This window comes from Mesoplodon bidens (genome assembly GCF_964165515.1).
Source record: "Mesoplodon bidens genome assembly, contig: HAP1_SCAFFOLD_190, whole genome shotgun sequence".
Classification (NCBI taxonomy): Eukaryota; Metazoa; Chordata; class Mammalia; order Artiodactyla; family Ziphiidae; genus Mesoplodon; species Mesoplodon bidens.
This window is the reverse complement of record NW_027671870.1, coordinates 875,592-898,147: the sequence shown is the minus strand read 5'-3', so window position 1 is coordinate 898,147 and position 22,556 is coordinate 875,592.

Here is a 22,556-nt window from a genome sequence, read left to right as displayed (position 1 = left end):
ACTGTTATGTTGATTCAACTGTATATAACACAATGCCTTTCTCCTCATAGAACTCTATAGTCTAAGGCAGGTAATAAGAATAAATTGCAAAATAATATTTCTGACATTAAGAATAAAAGACACGTTCATACATTGTATAGTTACCAAATGCCACTACTAGTCTACAATAGAAAGTTGGCTGTACCTAAAATAAAATTGACATTTAAAGCAGTCTCAGTTCTGGAATTTTGAAAAGTAATATATTTTGAGAAAGACTGGTTAGTAAAAGTATTTTCCAAAACTCTCAATTTTGGAAAACTTTGTCTGCATGAATTGGGGAGAGCAAAGCTAGATTTCCTGTCTTAAGATGAAGCTTTGCTCTTCTCTATATTGCAAAATAAGTACTTTAAAATTTGTTAGCATTCAAGCCTATATGTTTGAAAATTAGTAACGACTGTTCTTTTTTTTCCTGTACGCGGGCCTCTCACTGTCGTGGCCTCTCCCGTTGCGGAGCACAGGCCCCAGACGCGCAGGCTCGGCGGCCATGGCTCACGGGCCCAGCTGCTCCACGGCATGGGGGATCCTCCCGGACCGGGGCACGAGCCCGTGTCCCCTGCATCGGCAGGCAGACTCTCAACCACTGCGCCACCAGGGAAGCCCAGTAACGATTTTTATAAGGATAAAAATTCCAGTGTACGTGCCTGTTAAAACTCCTTCCATCATCGATTTTATTCAAAATTCAAGGGGTTACCCCTTTAAAGGATAACAGACAAGAGGGTTGCTATCTTGCTCTTTATATTGGGCTCTTGATTTCTTTCTAATTTTTTTTTTTTTGAGAACCCAAAGCAACCCAAAAGAACACATTTACCATAAAATCCAGAATTTCCCGGTGTGTTCTTTAGTGTATATAGTCCCCATGCGATTATATACACTATTGGTACATTCGAAATTAAATATATTCCTAAATACAACATCAAAATCTAAAAATGCACTTACTTATATGTTTCATGATGCAATACGGCCCTTTTAAGAAAGAAATGGCTTACCAGATGCAAGAATACCTGCAAGTTGCATAGTATGTTTTTATAGTAATTCTTACAGTAGTGTCGATTTATTGTAAATCTTAAGGTTTCTTTTTTCACTACTGTTCACATTGTAGTGACTCTCACAACCAAAAGAGCCTCAATTCATGAAATTTTCCCCTCGCCCCAATACCGAAATCTGCCCATCTGGTCGACCTTGCCGCCGCACACGCCAAGTGACGTGCAACTGGTGTGAACTTCCACGGGAAGTATTCAGAGGGCACACGAGCGAAGGCGCACCGCCACGCCGCTGACACCCGTCCTCGAAACAGGACACCATCGTTCCCATTTCTTGCTCTGGGGGGGTCCTGCCCTCCGCACGCGCGTCTCTAGGCCGTTCACTGTCTGCAGAGCTTCTTCAGTGAAGCTACTGACGACCGCGCCCTTGCAGGACCGCGGCCAGGCTCGTGTCTCCTCACGACTATCACGTGTGCCCCGGGCGTTCCCTGTTTCCCAAAGAGAAACGTCTACGACTTAGGACCACCGAAGCCTAGGAGGAACTGCCGCCCCTCCACGAGCGCCCTACACGCTTGCCCTCGACACACCTCGGTGAGCGGACCTGAACAGGTTCGAAACGCAAGCGCCACGCTGACGAGGCTACCAGGAAGTTGGGACGGGAGCTCCCTGCATAGACGCCCGTTTAACCTGCCGGGGGGATGCGGTCTGTTGACAGGCATCCCATGCCCCTGCCTCGGTGCAAGTTCCGCCCCCGTGACCGCCTCGCCTGGGACCCGGAGCAACTGAAGTGGCCCCTGTTGCGCAGCCAGACCGCCACGACTGCACCGGCATGACCCGGGCCCCCAAGGCGGCGTGGACGCACCGACGAATCGTGACACACGGAGTACGACGTCGGGCACGGACATCCTCTCCTGGTCACGCGTAGCAGGACGTGTGTGTGGGGGGCGGGGGGTGTCTCCGCGGTGCAAGGGACACCAGGGAGTGCTGGTCGACCGGCGCAGACCTCCCCCTAACCCTCCCAAGGAGCTCAGCGGCGGCCCCACAACACACGGCGCTCCACATTCAATCTCCGGTGAGAGCAGGCCTCGCCCACCGCTCCGCACCAGCGGGACGGTCGCCGCCAGCGTCGCCGGCCTCCCGGAACTCTGGCCCGCGCCTGGCGGGCGAATCACATCCCTCGCCAAGTTCGCCAAAGCTCAGGAGGGAAGGGACACTATAAAAGCGGCCGCCAGGTGGCTCCCGACAACGGGCTTCAACGTCAGCGGGATGGATTCTGATCGCTGGCCGGCGACGGAGCAGCTCCGACCGCCCAAAGGCTCGCGTTCGTCTCCGTGCGTCCGCCGAAGGAGCTACCTGCCAGTTCGCCTCGGCATGGCACGACGCGACCCCAGCAGCGGACGGGGCTGGGAAGATGTGCGCAGGAGGCTGACGCGAAGGAGATGCGCTCCTCACGGTAATGTAGAGAATTCTGCAGTCAGAAGCCTGACTCTGAAGACTTGGGTTGCCTTAGTGCCCAGCCTCTTACCTCCGGATCAGGAGACCATAGCAATTCACTTGCTTTCTCCAATTCTCTCTGCCCACCCTACACCCGTGCAGCTCTTCTCTCCATGAGCCTAGAGCTGCTTTCCCAAGCAAGACAACCCCATGCCATTGCAGGTGGGAGCCAAGGAGACAACTGAACATTTGCATCTGGACCTATTAGAGAAATTGTATGTATGCAACGCAGGAAGATACAAGACTGAGAGGGTCTTAGAACTTTAGCACCACATGGCCGTAGCTTTCATGCAACAGTGACGCACACTCGGCAAGTCCAGGGGTGTCAGGAAAAAGGAACAAACACACGTGTGCGCACACACACACGCACACACACACACACACACACACATCCCCGGGTCTAATAGGCACACTTCCCAGGGCTGCCAATGGTGGGATCAGAAAGCCCATTGTTCCCACTTCTGGGGTTCCCTGGGCTAGAACCCCAGCTCATTCAGGCAGGTCCTGGTTGTTTTACTGATGTCTCTGCGTGGGAGTGAGGTCCTGGAGCTCTCCAGACTGTCATTTGCTGTCCAGCGCTCGACATTTGGTTCTGTGTACTATGGCCCTTCTCCTCCATACACAGTCACAATTAAGAAAATAAGAATCTGCAGACATTACATTCAACTTCCTAATTTGAATGAAGGTTAAGAACACAAAGGAAAACACTTATGTGAATAACTTTGCTAAGGAACTTACGTTTATCTTTTGGAAGCTGTCAAAATGTTTAGGAGTAGTCTGTAAAAAGTTAAGCTTTTTAAATTAGGAAAAATAAATGATTCTTTATTGCTCTCTCTCACCAAACCCCCGCTCACCACAGCACCTATGACACAGGACTCACCTGATGAAACGCCTGCTCCCCACAGATTTCTGTTCTGAGTCATTCTCTAGCCCCTGTGTTCACCGCATTCCTAAGTCCACCGCAGCCAGTAGCATGATGAAGGAGGCCACGGAGCCCAAGGGACGACCTTTAAAAGAAGAGAAGGAAAATACCTCTCCCGTCTTCTGTGAGGTCACAGCCTTAATGGAGGCTGGAAGAAGTGAACGTAAATGTCGGGAAAGAGAGTGTTTCTACATTGGTCCCTGACCTGCTGTATCCTTAACAGGGTGGTGCACGTAACTGGAGTTACTATTTCCTGGGTGCACTTAGAAGATCCGGACCCAAAGTAGAAACCTGACCATTTGGCAAAAGACGGATCAATTCAGGAATCAAACTAAGTTTTTTTTTGTTTTTTTGGGTTTTTTTTTTTTCTCACCTGTTGTTTCATTATCAGGAACTCTGCCACCACCTGCCCTCCCCTGCATCCTTGGGCAGGGCCAATCCGAAAATCAAGCAGATAAATCTGAGGAAAGAGAAAGCAGCCATGAGAAGCCAGGCTTTCAAACTATTGTTAGATCCACCAGACGTGAATCGCCAACCACCCAGCTGGGGGTGACCCCTGCCAGCTTACCCACAGGCATGCGCAGGCAGAAGGAACGATTTTTCCTCCCATGGTCAAGAGCAAGGCTGCATTGGCTCCTCGGCATGTAGGGAGTACAGAATATCTCCATTTGGCAGGAAACAATGCAAATGATCGGGTGCTACACTTTGATTCGACTTACTGTTCACAGTTACTGGTTTATTAAGATTCAGTTCCTAGGGTTCACATTAATTCCCAGGTAACCCTTACCATGGTCTCCTGGAGAGTCTTGTCTCCACAGCAAGGACACCTCTTCCAAAGTTCTTATTTAATAACTCTTGGTGAAAGGAACCGTCATTTGTTCAACAACACCCATTCCAGGTCTTTAGCGCCCCACCTTCCCTGTTGCCCCCCGCCCCCACCGCTGCCCCGGATGCAATTGTCCTCAGTCACCTTGGTTCCTCCCCACGTGGGAATCAGCAACATCAGAGCCTCCACCCTAGCTCTGCCCTCCATGGCCTTGGACCTGTGGCCAGGAGATTTTCTATCCATTTAATCTGAGGACCCATGTCATTTGACATTACATGTCAAACTCTGACCTGAGCCTCAATGAAAATGTAATTGATTAAACAGAGCCCATGGATATGGTGTTGGAAACATAAAGAAGACCTAAAACTTAATCAGAAGGCTATGACCACTGAGGGTTTACCAGACAGAAAATCTGTGGGAATTCAGCAAAGTAACATTACCTGTGAAAGTAACGAGTATGCGGAGATTTTGAATGAAGACCATCACGGAGGGCGCCGCCTAGAATTCACATGTAGGGAAATGACTGAATGAGTATGATGTGAGTAATCTTTAACAGCCTCTCTTTCCTTGTCAACAGCAGGGATTTCATGCTGGAGAAGAGCTCACAGAATGCCATGGATATGAGGACATTTCGCATACAGCAACCTTAACTCCACGTGTGTTGCACTTTCAGCCCGAATGCGAGAGACTTAAGCTAATTATACTAGAGGGAAATCATGCAGAACTCAGAATGTGGAAGGCATTTAGTCACCCTCCAACCTTAGACAACATGAGAGAGTGCACCCTGGAGTGACTCTTGCAAATGTCCTGAACGTGTGAAAATATTCGGCTGAAGCCTCGCATGTATACACCAACGGCTCGCACTGGAGGAGACGAACCTTATAAAGGTACTGCAGCCAGAGAGCTGACACTTATTCACACCAGTAAACTCAAACGGGGGAGAAGCCCTATGCTTGGAATGACTGTGGAGGAGCTTTCGGTGACCATGCAACCCTTCAATGTCATGAGCACAGTCACACAGGAGAGAAACCACAATGAATATCATTTATGTGAGAAAGCACTTAGTCGAAGCCATAACCTTAGTCATGGGTGAGAATTCACACTGATGAGAAACCCTACAAAGGCAGTGAGTGTGGAAAAGCCTTGAAACGCAGCTCTCACGCTTATACGCACTCGAAAACTCACAGGAGAGACACCCTATGTCTGGAATCCAGGTGGTGCAGCCTTTACCCAGAGCTCCCGCTTTTATAAACGCCAGAGAATTCATACCGAGTAGAAACCCTGTGTCTCTAATCAATGATATTGAGCCTTCAGCCAGAAATTATCCCTTTTAACTCACCAGGAAAGTCATGTGGAGAGAAACCCGGAGCCTGTAATCATGGTGGAAGAGCCTTCAGGTGGAGCTCCAGCCTCAGGATACACAGAGAGCTCAGAGTGGGCTGCATCCCTGACACAGTAGAGAAGACAGCCCAAGGTTTACTACAAGGAGAGCCCTCTTGGGGTACACCATCTAATCACTGCTGTAGAAGAAATCGGATGAAATGAATGCTCGAGTTCCATTAGACCTGGACTCATGAGACATGACAGGGCTCACACTGAAACAGTAGTCTCAGTGTCATGAAGGAAGGACATTCTTCAGTGGTTCCATATTCCTGACTGAACAAGAAAGGGCTCACGCTGAGGAGATGCCCTTTCTAAAGATGATGTGGAAAATCTTTCACTCGCTATTCACATCAGAAAACTCTTACTGGGAAAATAGTCTATAAAGAATGTGTTAGCATGCAAGTGAGTCAATAATTAAGTCCTTCAGCCCTTGTCTTCTTTTTAAATATACAATATCAATATGTTGAGAGTGAAGGGTTTTGAGAAGTGCGGAAAGCCATACTCAGCGTCAAGTAAGGAGAAACGAAGCCAACCTGCTTCAGTAGATCAGTATTTGCAAATATATAAGCACTACTGAGTGAGTATGTGTCCTTCAAAATGATGAAATATTGTGGTGGGTAAGCGTGGGCCCGTTTTCTGTTAATACTCTGTCACTGTTGATCAATTAGATACATTCTTTCTTTATAACATTATAATCATAATTACACAGACTGGGATCAATCGGAAAACAACGATGAATGTTAACAGAAAATGTAAAATATAGTATGATACGTCTTTACCCTTCCATGAGCGTCCAAATATTTGTATACACGTTCGGGATGAACGGCTTCAAGGATAAATACACACATACTTTGTGATTAACCTCTGCTGCTTCAATTAATTCTATTACTTAACTTTCATTTACTATTTCCCATATGACTTTTTAAAAACATATACCTTCATTATATTTAAAGAAAGGTGAGTAATTGTGGGTTCATGGACAGGAAGAACTCAAGAATTCAGAGTCAGAGGTGGTTTAATCCCTACTTAGCATTTTGTAGCCCAGGGTTTCTATTTTTTTTTTTTTTTTTTTTTGTCCAAGAAGAACAGATAGATATCTTCAGGACTGAGAAGGTGAAAGATCTTTGCAGACATAAAAAGAGTTCTACTTTAAGAATGTATTAGAACGATAAGGGGTGGCATATACTACATCATAGAAACACAAAGGAGATCCCGCAGAGAGCCATTGGTGAGTCTACCTTTAAAGCTTTACTCTTTGATGTCGAAAAATGGTACTAAAAAATGTTCCGGGAGAAAGATCACCATAGAGACAGTGTCTATTTTGTCAGTTAAACCTTCAAGAAGGCTAGCTAGAGAGAGCGCACAGGCCGCATGATGAGTTCTGGCCCCTTTTCCGTTCCCTTTCTTTTTCTTTGCTGGCCAAAACATTCGTTGTACCCCTGGGGCCCATTGAAGTCTAATGGGTTGAGAAATGGTATTCTAGGGCCTATAAAGGCCATCACGGGGACTTTCCTAGCATTCTAGAGGTTAAGACCTCACCTTCCAATGCAGGGAGGGCGGGTTCAATCCCTGGTCGGGGAGCTAAGATCTCACATGGCTTGCAACCAAAACACCAAAACATAAAACAGTAACAATATTGTAACAAATTCAATAAAAGTCTTTTAACATGGTCCACATCCAAAAAAAAAAAAAAATCTTAAAAATATATGTTTTTAAACCCATGACGTTAGCGGCAACATTACTGTGTGTACGTGCATCTGAGTGCACACACACACACCCCCAGGCAAGGGAGGGACACTGTAACAACTATCTGATCATAAAGGGAAAATACGATTCAGGAATTATTAGCATAAAGGATTCATGCAGGAGAAACATAAGCTAAATCACCTTGTTCATTCATTTATAAATTTTTCTATTGTGAAATATTTAATGAGAACTTCCAACATTTCAGAACCTGGACTGTTATGTTGATTCAACTGTATATAACACAATGCCTTTCTCCTCATAGAACTCTATAGTCTAAGGCAGGTAATAAGAATAAATTGCAAAATAATATTTCTGACATTAAGAATAAAAGACACGTTCATACATTGTATAGTTACCAAATGCCACTACTAGTCTACAATAGAAAGTTGGCTGTACCTAAAATAAAATTGACATTTAAAGCAGTCTCAGTTCTGGAATTTTGAAAAGTAATATATTTTGAGAAAGACTGGTTAGTAAAAGTATTTTCCAAAACTCTCAATTTTGGAAAACTTTGTCTGCATGAATTGGGGAGAGCAAAGCTAGATTTCCTGTCTTAAGATGAAGCTTTGCTCTTCTCTATATTGCAAAATAAGTACTTTAAAATTTGTTAGCATTCAAGCCTATATGTTTGAAAATTAGTAACGACTGTTCTTTTTTTTCCTGTACGCGGGCCTCTCACTGTCGTGGCCTCTCCCGTTGCGGAGCACAGGCCCCAGACGCGCAGGCTCGGCGGCCATGGCTCACGGGCCCAGCTGCTCCACGGCATGGGGGATCCTCCCGGACCGGGGCACGAACCCGTGTCCCCTGCATCGGCAGGCAGACTCTCAACCACTGCGCCACCAGGGAAGCCCAGTAACGATTTTTATAAGGATAAAAATTCCAGTGTACGTGCCTGTTAAAACTCCTTCCATCATCGATTTTATTCAAAATTCAAGGGGTTACCCCTTTAAAGGATAACAGACAAGAGGGTTGCTATCTTGCTCTTTATATTGGGCTCTTGATTTCTTTCTAATTTTTTTTTTTTTTGAGAACCCAAAGCAACCCAAAAGAACACATTTACCATAAAATCCAGAATTTCCCGGTGTGTTCTTTAGTGTATATAGTCCCCATGCGATTATATACACTATTGGTACATTCGAAATTAAATATATTCCTAAATACAACATCAAAATCTAAAAATGCACTTACTTATATGTTTCATGATGCAATACGGCCCTTTTAAGAAAGAAATGGCTTACCAGATGCAAGAATACCTGCAAGTTGCATAGTATGTTTTTATAGTAATTCTTACAGTAGTGTCGATTTATTGTAAATCTTAAGGTTTCTTTTTTCACTACTGTTCACATTGTAGTGACTCTCACAACCAAAAGAGCCTCAATTCATGAAATTTTCCCCTCGCCCCAATACCGAAATCTGCCCATCTGGTCGACCTTGCCGCCGCACACGCCAAGTGACGTGCAACTGGTGTGAACTTCCACGGGAAGTATTCAGAGGGCACACGAGCGAAGGCGCACCGCCACGCCGCTGACACCCGTCCTCGAAACAGGACACCATCGTTCCCATTTCTTGCTCTGGGGGGGTCCTGCCCTCCGCACGCGCGTCTCTAGGCCGTTCACTGTCTGCAGAGCTTCTTCAGTGAAGCTACTGACGACCGCGCCCTTGCAGGACCGCGGCCAGGCTCGTGTCTCCTCACGACTATCACGTGTGCCCCGGGCGTTCCCTGTTTCCCAAAGAGAAACGTCTACGACTTAGGACCACCGAAGCCTAGGAGGAACTGCCGCCCCTCCACGAGCGCCCTACACGCTTGCCCTCGACACACCTCGGTGAGCGGACCTGAACAGGTTCGAAACGCAAGCGCCACGCTGACGAGGCTACCAGGAAGTTGGGACGGGAGCTCCCTGCATAGACGCCCGTTTAACCTGCCGGGGGGATGCGGTCTGTTGACAGGCATCCCATGCCCCTGCCTCGGTGCAAGTTCCGCCCCCGTGACCGCCTCGCCTGGGACCCGGAGCAACTGAAGTGGCCCCTGTTGCGCAGCCAGACCGCCACGACTGCACCGGCATGACCCGGGCCCCCAAGGCGGCGTGGACGCACCGACGAATCGTGACACACGGAGTACGACGTCGGGCACGGACATCCTCTCCTGGTCACGCGTAGCAGGACGTGTGTGTGGGGGGCGGGGGGTGTCTCCGCGGTGCAAGGGACACCAGGGAGTGCTGGTCGACCGGCGCAGACCTCCCCCTAACCCTCCCAAGGAGCTCAGCGGCGGCCCCACAACACACGGCGCTCCACATTCAATCTCCGGTGAGAGCAGGCCTCGCCCACCGCTCCGCACCAGCGGGACGGTCGCCGCCAGCGTCGCCGGCCTCCCGGACCTCTGGCCCGCGCCTGGCGGGCGAATCACATCCCTCGCCAAGTTCGCCAAAGCTCAGGAGGGAAGGGACACTATAAAAGCGGCCGCCAGGTGGCTCCCGACAACGGGCTTCAACGTCAGCGGGATGGATTCTGATCGCTGGCCGGCGACGGAGCAGCTCCGACCGCCCAAAGGCTCGCGTTCGTCTCCGTGCGTCCGCCGAAGGAGCTACCTGCCAGTTCGCCTCGGCATGGCACGACGCGACCCCAGCAGCGGACGGGGCTGGGAAGATGTGCGCAGGAGGCTGACGCGAAGGAGATGCGCTCCTCACGGTAATGTAGAGAATTCTGCAGTCAGAAGCCTGACTCTGAAGACTTGGGTTGCCTTAGTGCCCAGCCTCTTACCTCCGGATCAGGAGACCATAGCAATTCACTTGCTTTCTCCAATTCTCTCTGCCCACCCTACACCCGTGCAGCTCTTCTCTCCATGAGCCTAGAGCTGCTTTCCCAAGCAAGACAACCCCATGCCATTGCAGGTGGGAGCCAAGGAGACAACTGAACATTTGCATCTGGACCTATTAGAGAAATTGTATGTATGCAACGCAGGAAGATACAAGACTGAGAGGGTCTTAGAACTTTAGCACCACATGGCCGTAGCTTTCATGCAACAGTGACGCACACTCGGCAAGTCCAGGGGTGTCAGGAAAAAGGAACAAACACACGTGTGCGCACACACACACGCACACACACACACACACACACACATCCCCGGGTCTAATAGGCACACTTCCCAGGGCTGCCAATGGTGGGATCAGAAAGCCCATTGTTCCCACTTCTGGGGTTCCCTGGGCTAGAACCCCAGCTCATTCAGGCAGGTCCTGGTTGTTTTACTGATGTCTCTGCGTGGGAGTGAGGTCCTGGAGCTCTCCAGACTGTCATTTGCTGTCCAGCGCTCGACATTTGGTTCTGTGTACTATGGCCCTTCTCCTCCATACACAGTCACAATTAAGAAAATAAGAATCTGCAGACATTACATTCAACTTCCTAATTTGAATGAAGGTTAAGAACACAAAGGAAAACACTTATGTGAATAACTTTGCTAAGGAACTTACGTTTATCTTTTGGAAGCTGTCAAAATGTTTAGGAGTAGTCTGTAAAAAGTTAAGCTTTTTAAATTAGGAAAAATAAATGATTCTTTATTGCTCTCTCTCACCAAACCCCCGCTCACCACAGCACCTATGACACAGGACTCACCTGATGAAACGCCTGCTCCCCACAGATTTCTGTTCTGAGTCATTCTCTAGCCCCTGTGTTCACCGCATTCCTAAGTCCACCGCAGCCAGTAGCATGATGAAGGAGGCCACGGAGCCCAAGGGACGACCTTTAAAAGAAGAGAAGGAAAATACCTCTCCCGTCTTCTGTGAGGTCACAGCCTTAATGGAGGCTGGAAGAAGTGAACGTAAATGTCGGGAAAGAGAGTGTTTCTACATTGGTCCCTGACCTGCTGTATCCTTAACAGGGTGGTGCACGTAACTGGAGTTACTATTTCCTGGGTGCACTTAGAAGATCCGGACCCAAAGTAGAAACCTGACCATTTGGCAAAAGACGGATCAATTCAGGAATCAAACTAAGTTTTTTTTTGTTTTTTTGGGTTTTTTTTTTTTCTCACCTGTTGTTTCATTATCAGGAACTCTGCCACCACCTGCCCTCCCCTGCATCCTTGGGCAGGGCCAATCCGAAAATCAAGCAGATAAATCTGAGGAAAGAGAAAGCAGCCATGAGAAGCCAGGCTTTCAAACTATTGTTAGATCCACCAGACGTGAATCGCCAACCACCCAGCTGGGGGTGACCCCTGCCAGCTTACCCACAGGCATGCGCAGGCAGAAGGAACGATTTTTCCTCCCATGGTCAAGAGCAAGGCTGCATTGGCTCCTCGGCATGTAGGGAGTACAGAATATCTCCATTTGGCAGGAAACAATGCAAATGATCGGGTGCTACACTTTGATTCGACTTACTGTTCACAGTTACTGGTTTATTAAGATTCAGTTCCTAGGGTTCACATTAATTCCCAGGTAACCCTTACCATGGTCTCCTGGAGAGTCTTGTCTCCACAGCAAGGACACCTCTTCCAAAGTTCTTATTTAATAATTCTTGGTGAAAGGAACCGTCATTTGTTCAACAACACCCATTCCAGGTCTTTAGCGCCCCACCTTCCCTGTTGCCCCCCGCCCCCACCGCTGCCCCGGATGCAATTGTCCTCAGTCACCTTGGTTCCTCCCCACGTGGGAATCAGCAACATCAGAGCCTCCACCCTAGCTCTGCCCTCCATGGCCTTGGACCTGTGGCCAGGAGATTTTCTATCCATTTAATCTGAGGACCCATGTCATTTGACATTACATGTCAAACTCTGACCTGAGCGTCAATGAAAATGTAATTGATTAAACAGAGCCCATGGATATGGTGTTGGAAACATAAAGAAGACCTAAAACTTAATCAGAAGGCTATGACCACTGAGGGTTTACCAGACAGAAAATCTGTGGGAATTCAGCAAAGTAACATTACCTGTGAAAGTAACGAGTATGCGGAGATTTTGAATGAAGACCATCACGGAGGGCGCCGCCTAGAATTCACATGTAGGGAAATGACTGAATGAGTATGATGTGAGTAATCTTTAACAGCCTCTCTTTCCTTGTCAACAGCAGGGATTTCATGCTGGAGAAGAGCTCACAGAATGCCATGGATATGAGGACATTTCGCATACAGCAACCTTAACTCCACGTGTGTTGCACTTTCAGCCCGAATGCGAGAGACTTAAGCTAATTATACTAGAGGGAAATCATGCAGAACTCAGAATGTGGAAGGCATTTAGTCACCCTCCAACCTTAGACAACATGAGAGAGTGCACCCTGGAGTGACTCTTGCAAATGTCCTGAACGTGTGAAAATATTCGGCTGAAGCCTCGCATGTATACACCAACGGCTCGCACTGGAGGAGACGAACCTTATAAAGGTACTGCAGCCAGAGAGCTGACACTTATTCACACCAGTAAACTCAAACGGGGGAGAAGCCCTATGCTTGGAATGACTGTGGAGGAGCTTTCGGTGACCATGCAACCCTTCAATGTCATGAGCACAGTCACACAGGAGAGAAACCACAATGAATATCATTTATGTGAGAAAGCACTTAGTCGAAGCCATAACCTTAGTCATGGGTGAGAATTCACACTGATGAGAAACCCTACAAAGGCAGTGAGTGTGGAAAAGCCTTGAAACGCAGCTCTCACGCTTATACGCACTCGAAAACTCACAGGAGAGACACCCTATGTCTGGAATCCAGGTGGTGCAGCCTTTACCCAGAGCTCCCGCTTTTATAAACGCCAGAGAATTCATACCGAGTAGAAACCCTGTGTCTCTAATCAATGATATTGAGCCTTCAGCCAGAAATTATCCCTTTTAACTCACCAGGAAAGTCATGTGGAGAGAAACCCGGAGCCTGTAATCATGGTGGAAGAGCCTTCAGCTGGAGCTCCAGCCTCAGGATACACAGAGAGCTCAGAGTGGGCTGCATCCCTGACACAGTAGAGAAGACAGCCCAAGGTTTACTACAAGGAGAGCCCTCTTGGGGTACACCATCTAATCACTGCTGTAGAAGAAATCGGATGAAATGAATGCTCGAGTTCCATTAGACCTGGACTCATGAGACATGACAGGGCTCACACTGAAACAGTAGTCTCAGTGTCATGAAGGAAGGACATTCTTCAGTGGTTCCATATTCCTGACTGAACAAGAAAGGGCTCACGCTGAGGAGATGCCCTTTCTAAAGATGATGTGGAAAATCTTTCACTCGCTATTCACATCAGAAAACTCTTACTGGGAAAATAGTCTATAAAGAATGTGTTAGCATGCAAGTGAGTCAATAATTAAGTCCTTCAGCCCTTGTCTTCTTTTTAAATATACAATATCAATATGTTGAGAGTGAAGGGTTTTGAGAAGTGCGGAAAGCCATACTCAGCGTCAAGTAAGGAGAAACGAAGCCAACCTGCTTCAGTAGATCAGTATTTGCAAATATATAAGCACTACTGAGTGAGTATGTGTCCTTCAAAATGATGAAATATTGTGGTGGGTAAGCGTGGGCCCGTTTTCTGTTAATACTCTGTCACTGTTGATCAATTAGATACATTCTTTCTTTATAACATTATAATCATAATTACACAGACTGGGATCAATCGGAAAACAACGATGAATGTTAACAGAAAATGTAAAATATAGTATGATACGTCTTTACCCTTCCATGAGCGTCCAAATATTTGTATACACGTTCGGGATGAACGGCTTCAAGGATAAATACACACATACTTTGTGATTAACCTCTGCTGCTTCAATTAATTCTATTACTTAACTTTCATTTACTATTTCCCATATGACTTTTTAAAAACATATACCTTCATTATATTTAAAGAAAGGTGAGTAATTGTGGGTTCATGGACAGGAAGAACTCAAGAATTCAGAGTCAGAGGTGGTTTAATCCCTACTTAGCATTTTGTAGCCCAGGGTTTCTATTTTTTTTTTTTTTTTTTTTTTGTCCAAGAAGAACAGATAGATATCTTCAGGACTGAGAAGGTGAAAGATCTTTGCAGACATAAAAAGAGTTCTACTTTAAGAATGTATTAGAACGATAAGGGGTGGCATATACTACATCATAGAAACACAAAGGAGATCCCGCAGAGAGCCATTGGTGAGTCTACCTTTAAAGCTTTACTCTTTGATGTCGAAAAATGGTACTAAAAAATGTTCCGGGAGAAAGATCACCATAGAGACAGTGTCTATTTTGTCAGTTAAACCTTCAAGAAGGCTAGCTAGAGAGAGCGCACAGGCCGCATGATGAGTTCTGGCCCCTTTTCCGTTCCCTTTCTTTTTCTTTGCTGGCCAAAACATTCGTTGTACCCCTGGGGCCCATTGAAGTCTAATGGGTTGAGAAATGGTATTCTAGGGCCTATAAAGGCCATCACGGGGACTTTCCTAGCATTCTAGAGGTTAAGACCTCACCTTCCAATGCAGGGAGGGCGGGTTCAATCCCTGGTCGGGGAGCTAAGATCTCACATGGCTTGCAACCAAAACACCAAAACATAAAACAGTAACAATATTGTAACAAATTCAATAAAAGTCTTTTAACATGGTCCACATCCAAAAAAAAAAAAAAATCTTAAAAATATATGTTTTTAAACCCATGACGTTAGCGGCAACATTACTGTGTGTACGTGCATCTGAGTGCACACACACACACCCCCAGGCAAGGGAGGGACACTGTAACAACTATCTGATCATAAAGGGAAAATACGATTCAGGAATTATTAGCATAAAGGATTCATGCAGGAGAAACATAAGCTAAATCACCTTGTTCATTCATTTATAAATTTTTCTATTGTGAAATATTTAATGAGAACTTCCAACATTTCAGAACCTGGACTGTTATGTTGATTCAACTGTATATAACACAATGCCTTTCTCCTCATAGAACTCTATAGTCTAAGGCAGGTAATAAGAATAAATTGCAAAATAATATTTCTGACATTAAGAATAAAAGACACGTTCATACATTGTATAGTTACCAAATGCCACTACTAGTCTACAATAGAAAGTTGGCTGTACCTAAAATAAAATTGACATTTAAAGCAGTCTCAGTTCTGGAATTTTGAAAAGTAATATATTTTGAGAAAGACTGGTTAGTAAAAGTATTTTCCAAAACTCTCAATTTTGGAAAACTTTGTCTGCATGAATTGGGGAGAGCAAAGCTAGATTTCCTGTCTTAAGATGAAGCTTTGCTCTTCTCTATATTGCAAAATAAGTACTTTAAAATTTGTTAGCATTCAAGCCTATATGTTTGAAAATTAGTAACGACTGTTCTTTTTTTTCCTGTACGCGGGCCTCTCACTGTCGTGGCCTCTCCCGTTGCGGAGCACAGGCCCCAGACGCGCAGGCTCGGCGGCCATGGCTCACGGGCCCAGCTGCTCCACGGCATGGGGGATCCTCCCGGACCGGGGCACGAGCCCGTGTCCCCTGCATCGGCAGGCAGACTCTCAACCACTGCGCCACCAGGGAAGCCCAGTAACGATTTTTATAAGGATAAAAATTCCAGTGTACGTGCCTGTTAAAACTCCTTCCATCATCGATTTTATTCAAAATTCAAGGGGTTACCCCTTTAAAGGATAACAGACAAGAGGGTTGCTATCTTGCTCTTTATATTGGGCTCTTGATTTCTTTCTAATTTTTTTTTTTTTGAGAACCCAAAGCAACCCAAAAGAACACATTTACCATAAAATCCAGAATTTCCCGGTGTGTTCTTTAGTGTATATAGTCCCCATGCGATTATATACACTATTGGTACATTCGAAATTAAATATATTCCTAAATACAACATCAAAATCTAAAAATGCACTTACTTATATGTTTCATGATGCAATACGGCCCTTTTAAGAAAGAAATGGCTTACCAGATGCAAGAATACCTGCAAGTTGCATAGTATGTTTTTATAGTAATTCTTACAGTAGTGTCGATTTATTGTAAATCTTAAGGTTTCTTTTTTCACTACTGTTCACATTGTAGTGACTCTCACAACCAAAAGAGCCTCAATTCATGAAATTTTCCCCTCGCCCCAATACCGAAATCTGCCCATCTGGTCGACCTTGCCGCCGCACACGCCAAGTGACGTGCAACTGGTGTGAACTTCCACGGGAAGTATTCAGAGGGCACACGAGCGAAGGCGCACCGCCACGCCGCTGACACCCGTCCTCGAAACAGGACACCATCGTTCCCATTTCTTGCTCTGGGGGGGTCCTGCCCTCCGCACGCGCGTCTCTAGGCCGTTCACTGTCTGCAGAGCTTCTTCAGTGAAGCTACTGACGACCGCGCCCTTGCAGGACCGCGGCCAGGCTCGTGTCTCCTCACGACTATCACGTGTGCCCCGGGCGTTCCCTGTTTCCCAAAGAGAAACGTCTACGACTTAGGACCACCGAAGCCTAGGAGGAACTGCCGCCCCTCCACGAGCGCCCTACACGCTTGCCCTCGACACACCTCGGTGAGCGGACCTGAACAGGTTCGAAACGCAAGCGCCACGCTGACGACGCTACCAGGAAGTTGGGACGGGAGCTCCCTGCATAGACGCCCGTTTAACCTGCCGGGGGGATGCGGTCTGTTGACAGGCATCCCATGCCCCTGCCTCGGTGCAAGTTCCGCCCCCGTGACCGCCTCGCCTGGGACCCGGAGCAACTGAAGTGGCCCCTGTTGCGCAGCCAGACCGCCACGACTGCACCGGCATGACCCGGGCCCCCAAGGCGGCGTGGACGCACCGACGAATCGTGACACACGGAGTACGACGTCGGGCACGGACATCCTCTCCTGGTCACGCGTAGCAGGACGTGTGTGTGGGGGGCGGGGGGTGTCTCCGCGGTGCAAGGGACACCAGGGAGTGCTGGTCGACCGGCGCAGACCTCCCCCTAACCCTCCCAAGGAGCTCAGCGGCGGCCCCACAACACACGGCGCTCCACATTCAATCTCCGGTGAGAGCAGGCCTCGCCCACCGCTCCGCACCAGCGGGACGGTCGCCGCCAGCGTCGCCGGCCTCCCGGACCTCTGGCCCGCGCCTGGCGGGCGAATCACATCCCTCGCCAAGTTCGCCAAAGCTCAGGAGGGAAGGGACACTATAAAAGCGGCCGCCAGGTGGCTCCCGACAACGGGCTTCAACGTCAGCGGGATGGATTCTGATCGCTGGCCGGCGACGGAGCAGCTCCGACCGCCCAAAGGCTCGCGTTCGTCTCCGTGCGTCCGCCGAAGGAGCTACCTGCCAGTTCGCCTCGGCATGGCACGACGCGACCCCAGCAGCGGACGGGGCTGGGAAGATGTGCGCAGGAGGCTGACGCGAAGGAGATGCGCTCCTCACGGTAATGTAGAGAATTCTGCAGTCAGAAGCCTGACTCTGAAGACTTGGGTTGCCTTAGTGCCCAGCCTCTTACCTCCGGATCAGGAGACCATAGCAATTCACTTGCTTTCTCCAATTCTCTCTGCCCACCCTACACCCGTGCAGCTCTTCTCTCCATGAGCCTAGAGCTGCTTTCCCAAGCAAGACAACCCCATGCCATTGCAGGTGGGAGCCAAGGAGACAACTGAACATTTGCATCTGGACCTATTAGAGAAATTGTATGTATGCAACGCAGGAAGATACAAGACTGAGAGGGTCTTAGAACTTTAGCACCACATGGCCGTAGCTTTCATGCAACAGTGACGCACACTCGGCAAGTCCAGGGGTGTCAGGAAAAAGGAACAAACACACGTGTGCGCACACACACACGCACACACACACACACACACACACATCCCCGGGTCTAATAGGCACACTTCCCAGGGCTGCCAATGGTGGGATCAGAAAGCCCATTGTTCCCACTTCTGGGGTTCCCTGGGCTAGAACCCCAGCTCATTCAGGCAGGTCCTGGTTGTTTTACTGATGTCTCTGCGTGGGAGTGAGGTCCTGGAGCTCTCCAGACTGTCATTTGCTGTCCAGCGCTCGACATTTGGTTCTGTGTACTATGGCCCTTCTCCTCCATACACAGTCACAATTAAGAAAATAAGAATCTGCAGACATTACATTCAACTTCCTAATTTGAATGAAGGTTAAGAACACAAAGGAAAACACTTATGTGAATAACTTTGCTAAGGAACTTACGTTTATCTTTTGGAAGCTGTCAAAATGTTTAGGAGTAGTCTGTAAAAAGTTAAGCTTTTTAAATTAGGAAAAATAAATGATTCTTTATTGCTCTCTCTCACCAAACCCCCGCTCACCACAGCACCTATGACACAGGACTCACCTGATGAAACGCCTGCTCCCCACAGATTTCTGTTCTGAGTCATTCTCTAGCCCCTGTGTTCACCGCATTCCTAAGTCCACCGCAGCCAGTAGCATGATGAAGGAGGCCACGGAGCCCAAGGGACGACCTTTAAAAGAAGAGAAGGAAAATACCTCTCCCGTCTTCTGTGAGGTCACAGCCTTAATGGAGGCTGGAAGAAGTGAACGTAAATGTCGGGAAAGAGAGTGTTTCTACATTGGTCCCTGACCTGCTGTATCCTTAACAGGGTGGTGCACGTAACTGGAGTTACTATTTCCTGGGTGCACTTAGAAGATCCGGACCCAAAGTAGAAACCTGACCATTTGGCAAAAGACGGATCAATTCAGGAATCAAACTAAGTTTTTTTTTGTTTTTTTGGGTTTTTTTTTTTTCTCACCTGTTGTTTCATTATCAGGAACTCTGCCACCACCTGCCCTCCCCTGCATCCTTGGGCAGGGCCAATCCGAAAATCAAGCAGATAAATCTGAGGAAAGAGAAAGCAGCCATGAGAAGCCAGGCTTTCAAACTATTGTTAGATCCACCAGACGTGAATCGCCAACCACCCAGCTGGGGGTGACCCCTGCCAGCTTACCCACAGGCATGCGCAGGCAGAAGGAACGATTTTTCCTCCCATGGTCAAGAGCAAGGCTGCATTGGCTCCTCGGCATGTAGGGAGTACAGAATATCTCCATTTGGCAGGAAACAATGCAAATGATCGGGTGCTACACTTTGATTCGACTTACTGTTCACAGTTACTGGTTTATTAAGATTCAGTTCCTAGGGTTCACATTAATTCCCAGGTAACCCTTACCATGGTCTCCTGGAGAGTCTTGTCTCCACAGCAAGGACACCTCTTCCAAAGTTCTTATTTAATAATTCTTGGTGAAAGGAACCGTCATTTGTTCAACAACACCCATTCCAGGTCTTTAGCGCCCCACCTTCCCTGTTGCCCCCCGCCCCCACCGCTGCCCCGGATGCAATTGTCCTCAGTCACCTTGGTTCCTCCCCACGTGGGAATCAGCAACATCAGAGCCTCCACCCTAGCTCTGCCCTCCATGGCCTTGGACCTGTGGCCAGGAGATTTTCTATCCATTTAATCTGAGGACCCATGTCATTTGACATTACATGTCAAACTCTGACCTGAGCGTCAATGAAAATGTAATTGATTAAACAGAGCCCATGGATATGGTGTTGGAAACATAAAGAAGACCTAAAACTTAATCAGAAGGCTATGACCACTGAGGGTTTACGAGACAGAAAATCTGTGGGAATTCAGCAAAGTAACATTACCTGTGAAAGTAACGAGTATGCGGAGATTTTGAATGAAGACCATCACGGAGGGCGCCGCCTAGAATTCACATGTAGGGAAATGACTGAATGAGTATGATGTGAGTAATCTTTAACAGCCTCTCTTTCCTTGTCAACAGCAGGGATTTCATGCTGGAGAAGAGCTCACAGAATGCCATGGATATGAGGACATTTCGCATACAGCAACCTTAACTCCACGTGTGTTGCACTTTCAGCCCGAATGCGAGAGACTTAAGCTAATTATACTAGAGGGAAATCATGCAGAACTCAGAATGTGGAAGGCATTTAGTCACCCTCCAACCTTAGACAACATGAGAGAGTGCACCCTGGAGTGACTCTTGCAAATGTCCTGAACGTGTGAAAATATTCGGCTGAAGCCTCGCATGTATACACCAACGGCTCGCACTGGAGGAGACGAACCTTATAAAGGTACTGCAGCCAGAGAGCTGACACTTATTCACACCAGTAAACTCAAACGGGGGAGAAGCCCTATGCTTGGAATGACTGTGGAGGAGCTTTCGGTGACCATGCAACCCTTCAATGTCATGAGCACAGTCACACAGGAGAGAAACCACAATGAATATCATTTATGTGAGAAAGCACTTAGTCGAAGCCATAACCTTAGTCATGGGTGAGAATTCACACTGATGAGAAACCCTACAAAGGCAGTGAGTGTGGAAAAGCCTTGAAACGCAGCTCTCACGCTTATACGCACTCGAAAACTCACAGGAGAGACACCCTATGTCTGGAATCCAGGTGGTGCAGCCTTTACCCAGAGCTCCCGCTTTTATAAACGCCAGAGAATTCATACCGAGTAGAAACCCTGTGTCTCTAATCAATGATATTGAGCCTTCAGCCAGAAATTATCCCTTTTAACTCACCAGGAAAGTCATGTGGAGAGAAACCCGGAGCCTGTAATCATGGTGGAAGAGCCTTCAGCTGGAGCTCCAGCCTCAGGATACACAGAGAGCTCAGAGTGGGCTGCATCCCTGACACAGTAGAGAAGACAGCCCAAGGTTTACTACAAGGAGAGCCCTCTTGGGGTACACCATCTAATCACTGCTGTAGAAGAAATCGGATGAAATGAATGCTCGAGTTCCATTAGACCTGGACTCATGAGACATGACAGGGCTCACACTGAAACAGTAGTCTCAGTGTCATGAAGGAAGGACATTCTTCAGTGGTTCCATATTCCTGACTGAACAAGAAAGGGCTCACGCTGAGGAGATGCCCTTTCTAAAGATGATGTGGAAAATCTTTCACTCGCTATTCACATCAGAAAACTCTTACTGGGAAAATAGTCTATAAAGAATGTGTTAGCATGCAAGTGAGTCAATAATTAAGTCCTTCAGCCCTTGTCTTCTTTTTAAATATACAATATCAATATGTTGAGAGTGAAGGGTTTTGAGAAGTGCGGAAAGCCATACTCAGCGTCAAGTAAGGAGAAACGAAGCCAACCTGCTTCAGTAGATCAGTATTTGCAAATATATAAGCACTACTGAGTGAGTATGTGTCCTTCAAAATGATGAAATATTGTGGTGGGTAAGCGTGGGCCCGTTTTCTGTTAATACTCTGTCACTGTTGATCAATTAGATACATTCTTTCTTTATAACATTATAATCATAATTACACAGACTGGGATCAATCGGAAAACAACGATGAATGTTAACAGAAAATGTAAAATATAGTATGATACGTCTTTACCCTTCCATGAGCGTCCAAATATTTGTATACACGTTCGGGATGAACGGCTTCAAGGATAAATACACACATACTTTGTGATTAACCTCTGCTGCTTCAATTAATTCTATTACTTAACTTTCATTTACTATTTCCCATATGACTTTTTAAAAACATATACCTTCATTATATTTAAAGAAAGGTGAGTAATTGTGGGTTCATGGACAGGAAGAACTCAAGAATTCAGAGTCAGAGGTGGTTTAATCCCTACTTAGCATTTTGTAGCCCAGGGTTTCTATTTTTTTTTTTTTTTTTTTTTTGTCCAAGAAGAACAGATAGATATCTTCAGGACTGAGAAGGTGAAAGATCTTTGCAGACATAAAAAGAGTTCTACTTTAAGAATGTATTAGAACGATAAGGGGTGGCATATACTACATCATAGAAACACAAAGGAGATCCCGCAGAGAGCCATTGGTGAGTCTACCTTTAAAGCTTTACTCTTTGATGTCGAAAAATGGTACTAAAAAATGTTCCGGGAGAAAGATCACCATAGAGACAGTGTCTATTTTGTCAGTTAAACCTTCAAGAAGGCTAGCTAGAGAGAGCGCACAGGCCGCATGATGAGTTCTGGCCCCTTTTCCGTTCCCTTTCTTTTTCTTTGCTGGCCAAAACATTCGTTGTACCCCTGGGGCCCATTGAAGTCTAATGGGTTGAGAAATGGTATTCTAGGGCCTATAAAGGCCATCACGGGGACTTTCCTAGCATTCTAGAGGTTAAGACCTCACCTTCCAATGCAGGGAGGGCGGGTTCAATCCCTGGTCGGGGAGCTAAGATCTCACATGGCTTGCAACCAAAACACCAAAACATAAAACAGTAACAATATTGTAACAAATTCAATAAAAGTCTTTTAACATGGTCCACATCCAAAAAAAAAAAAAAATCTTAAAAATA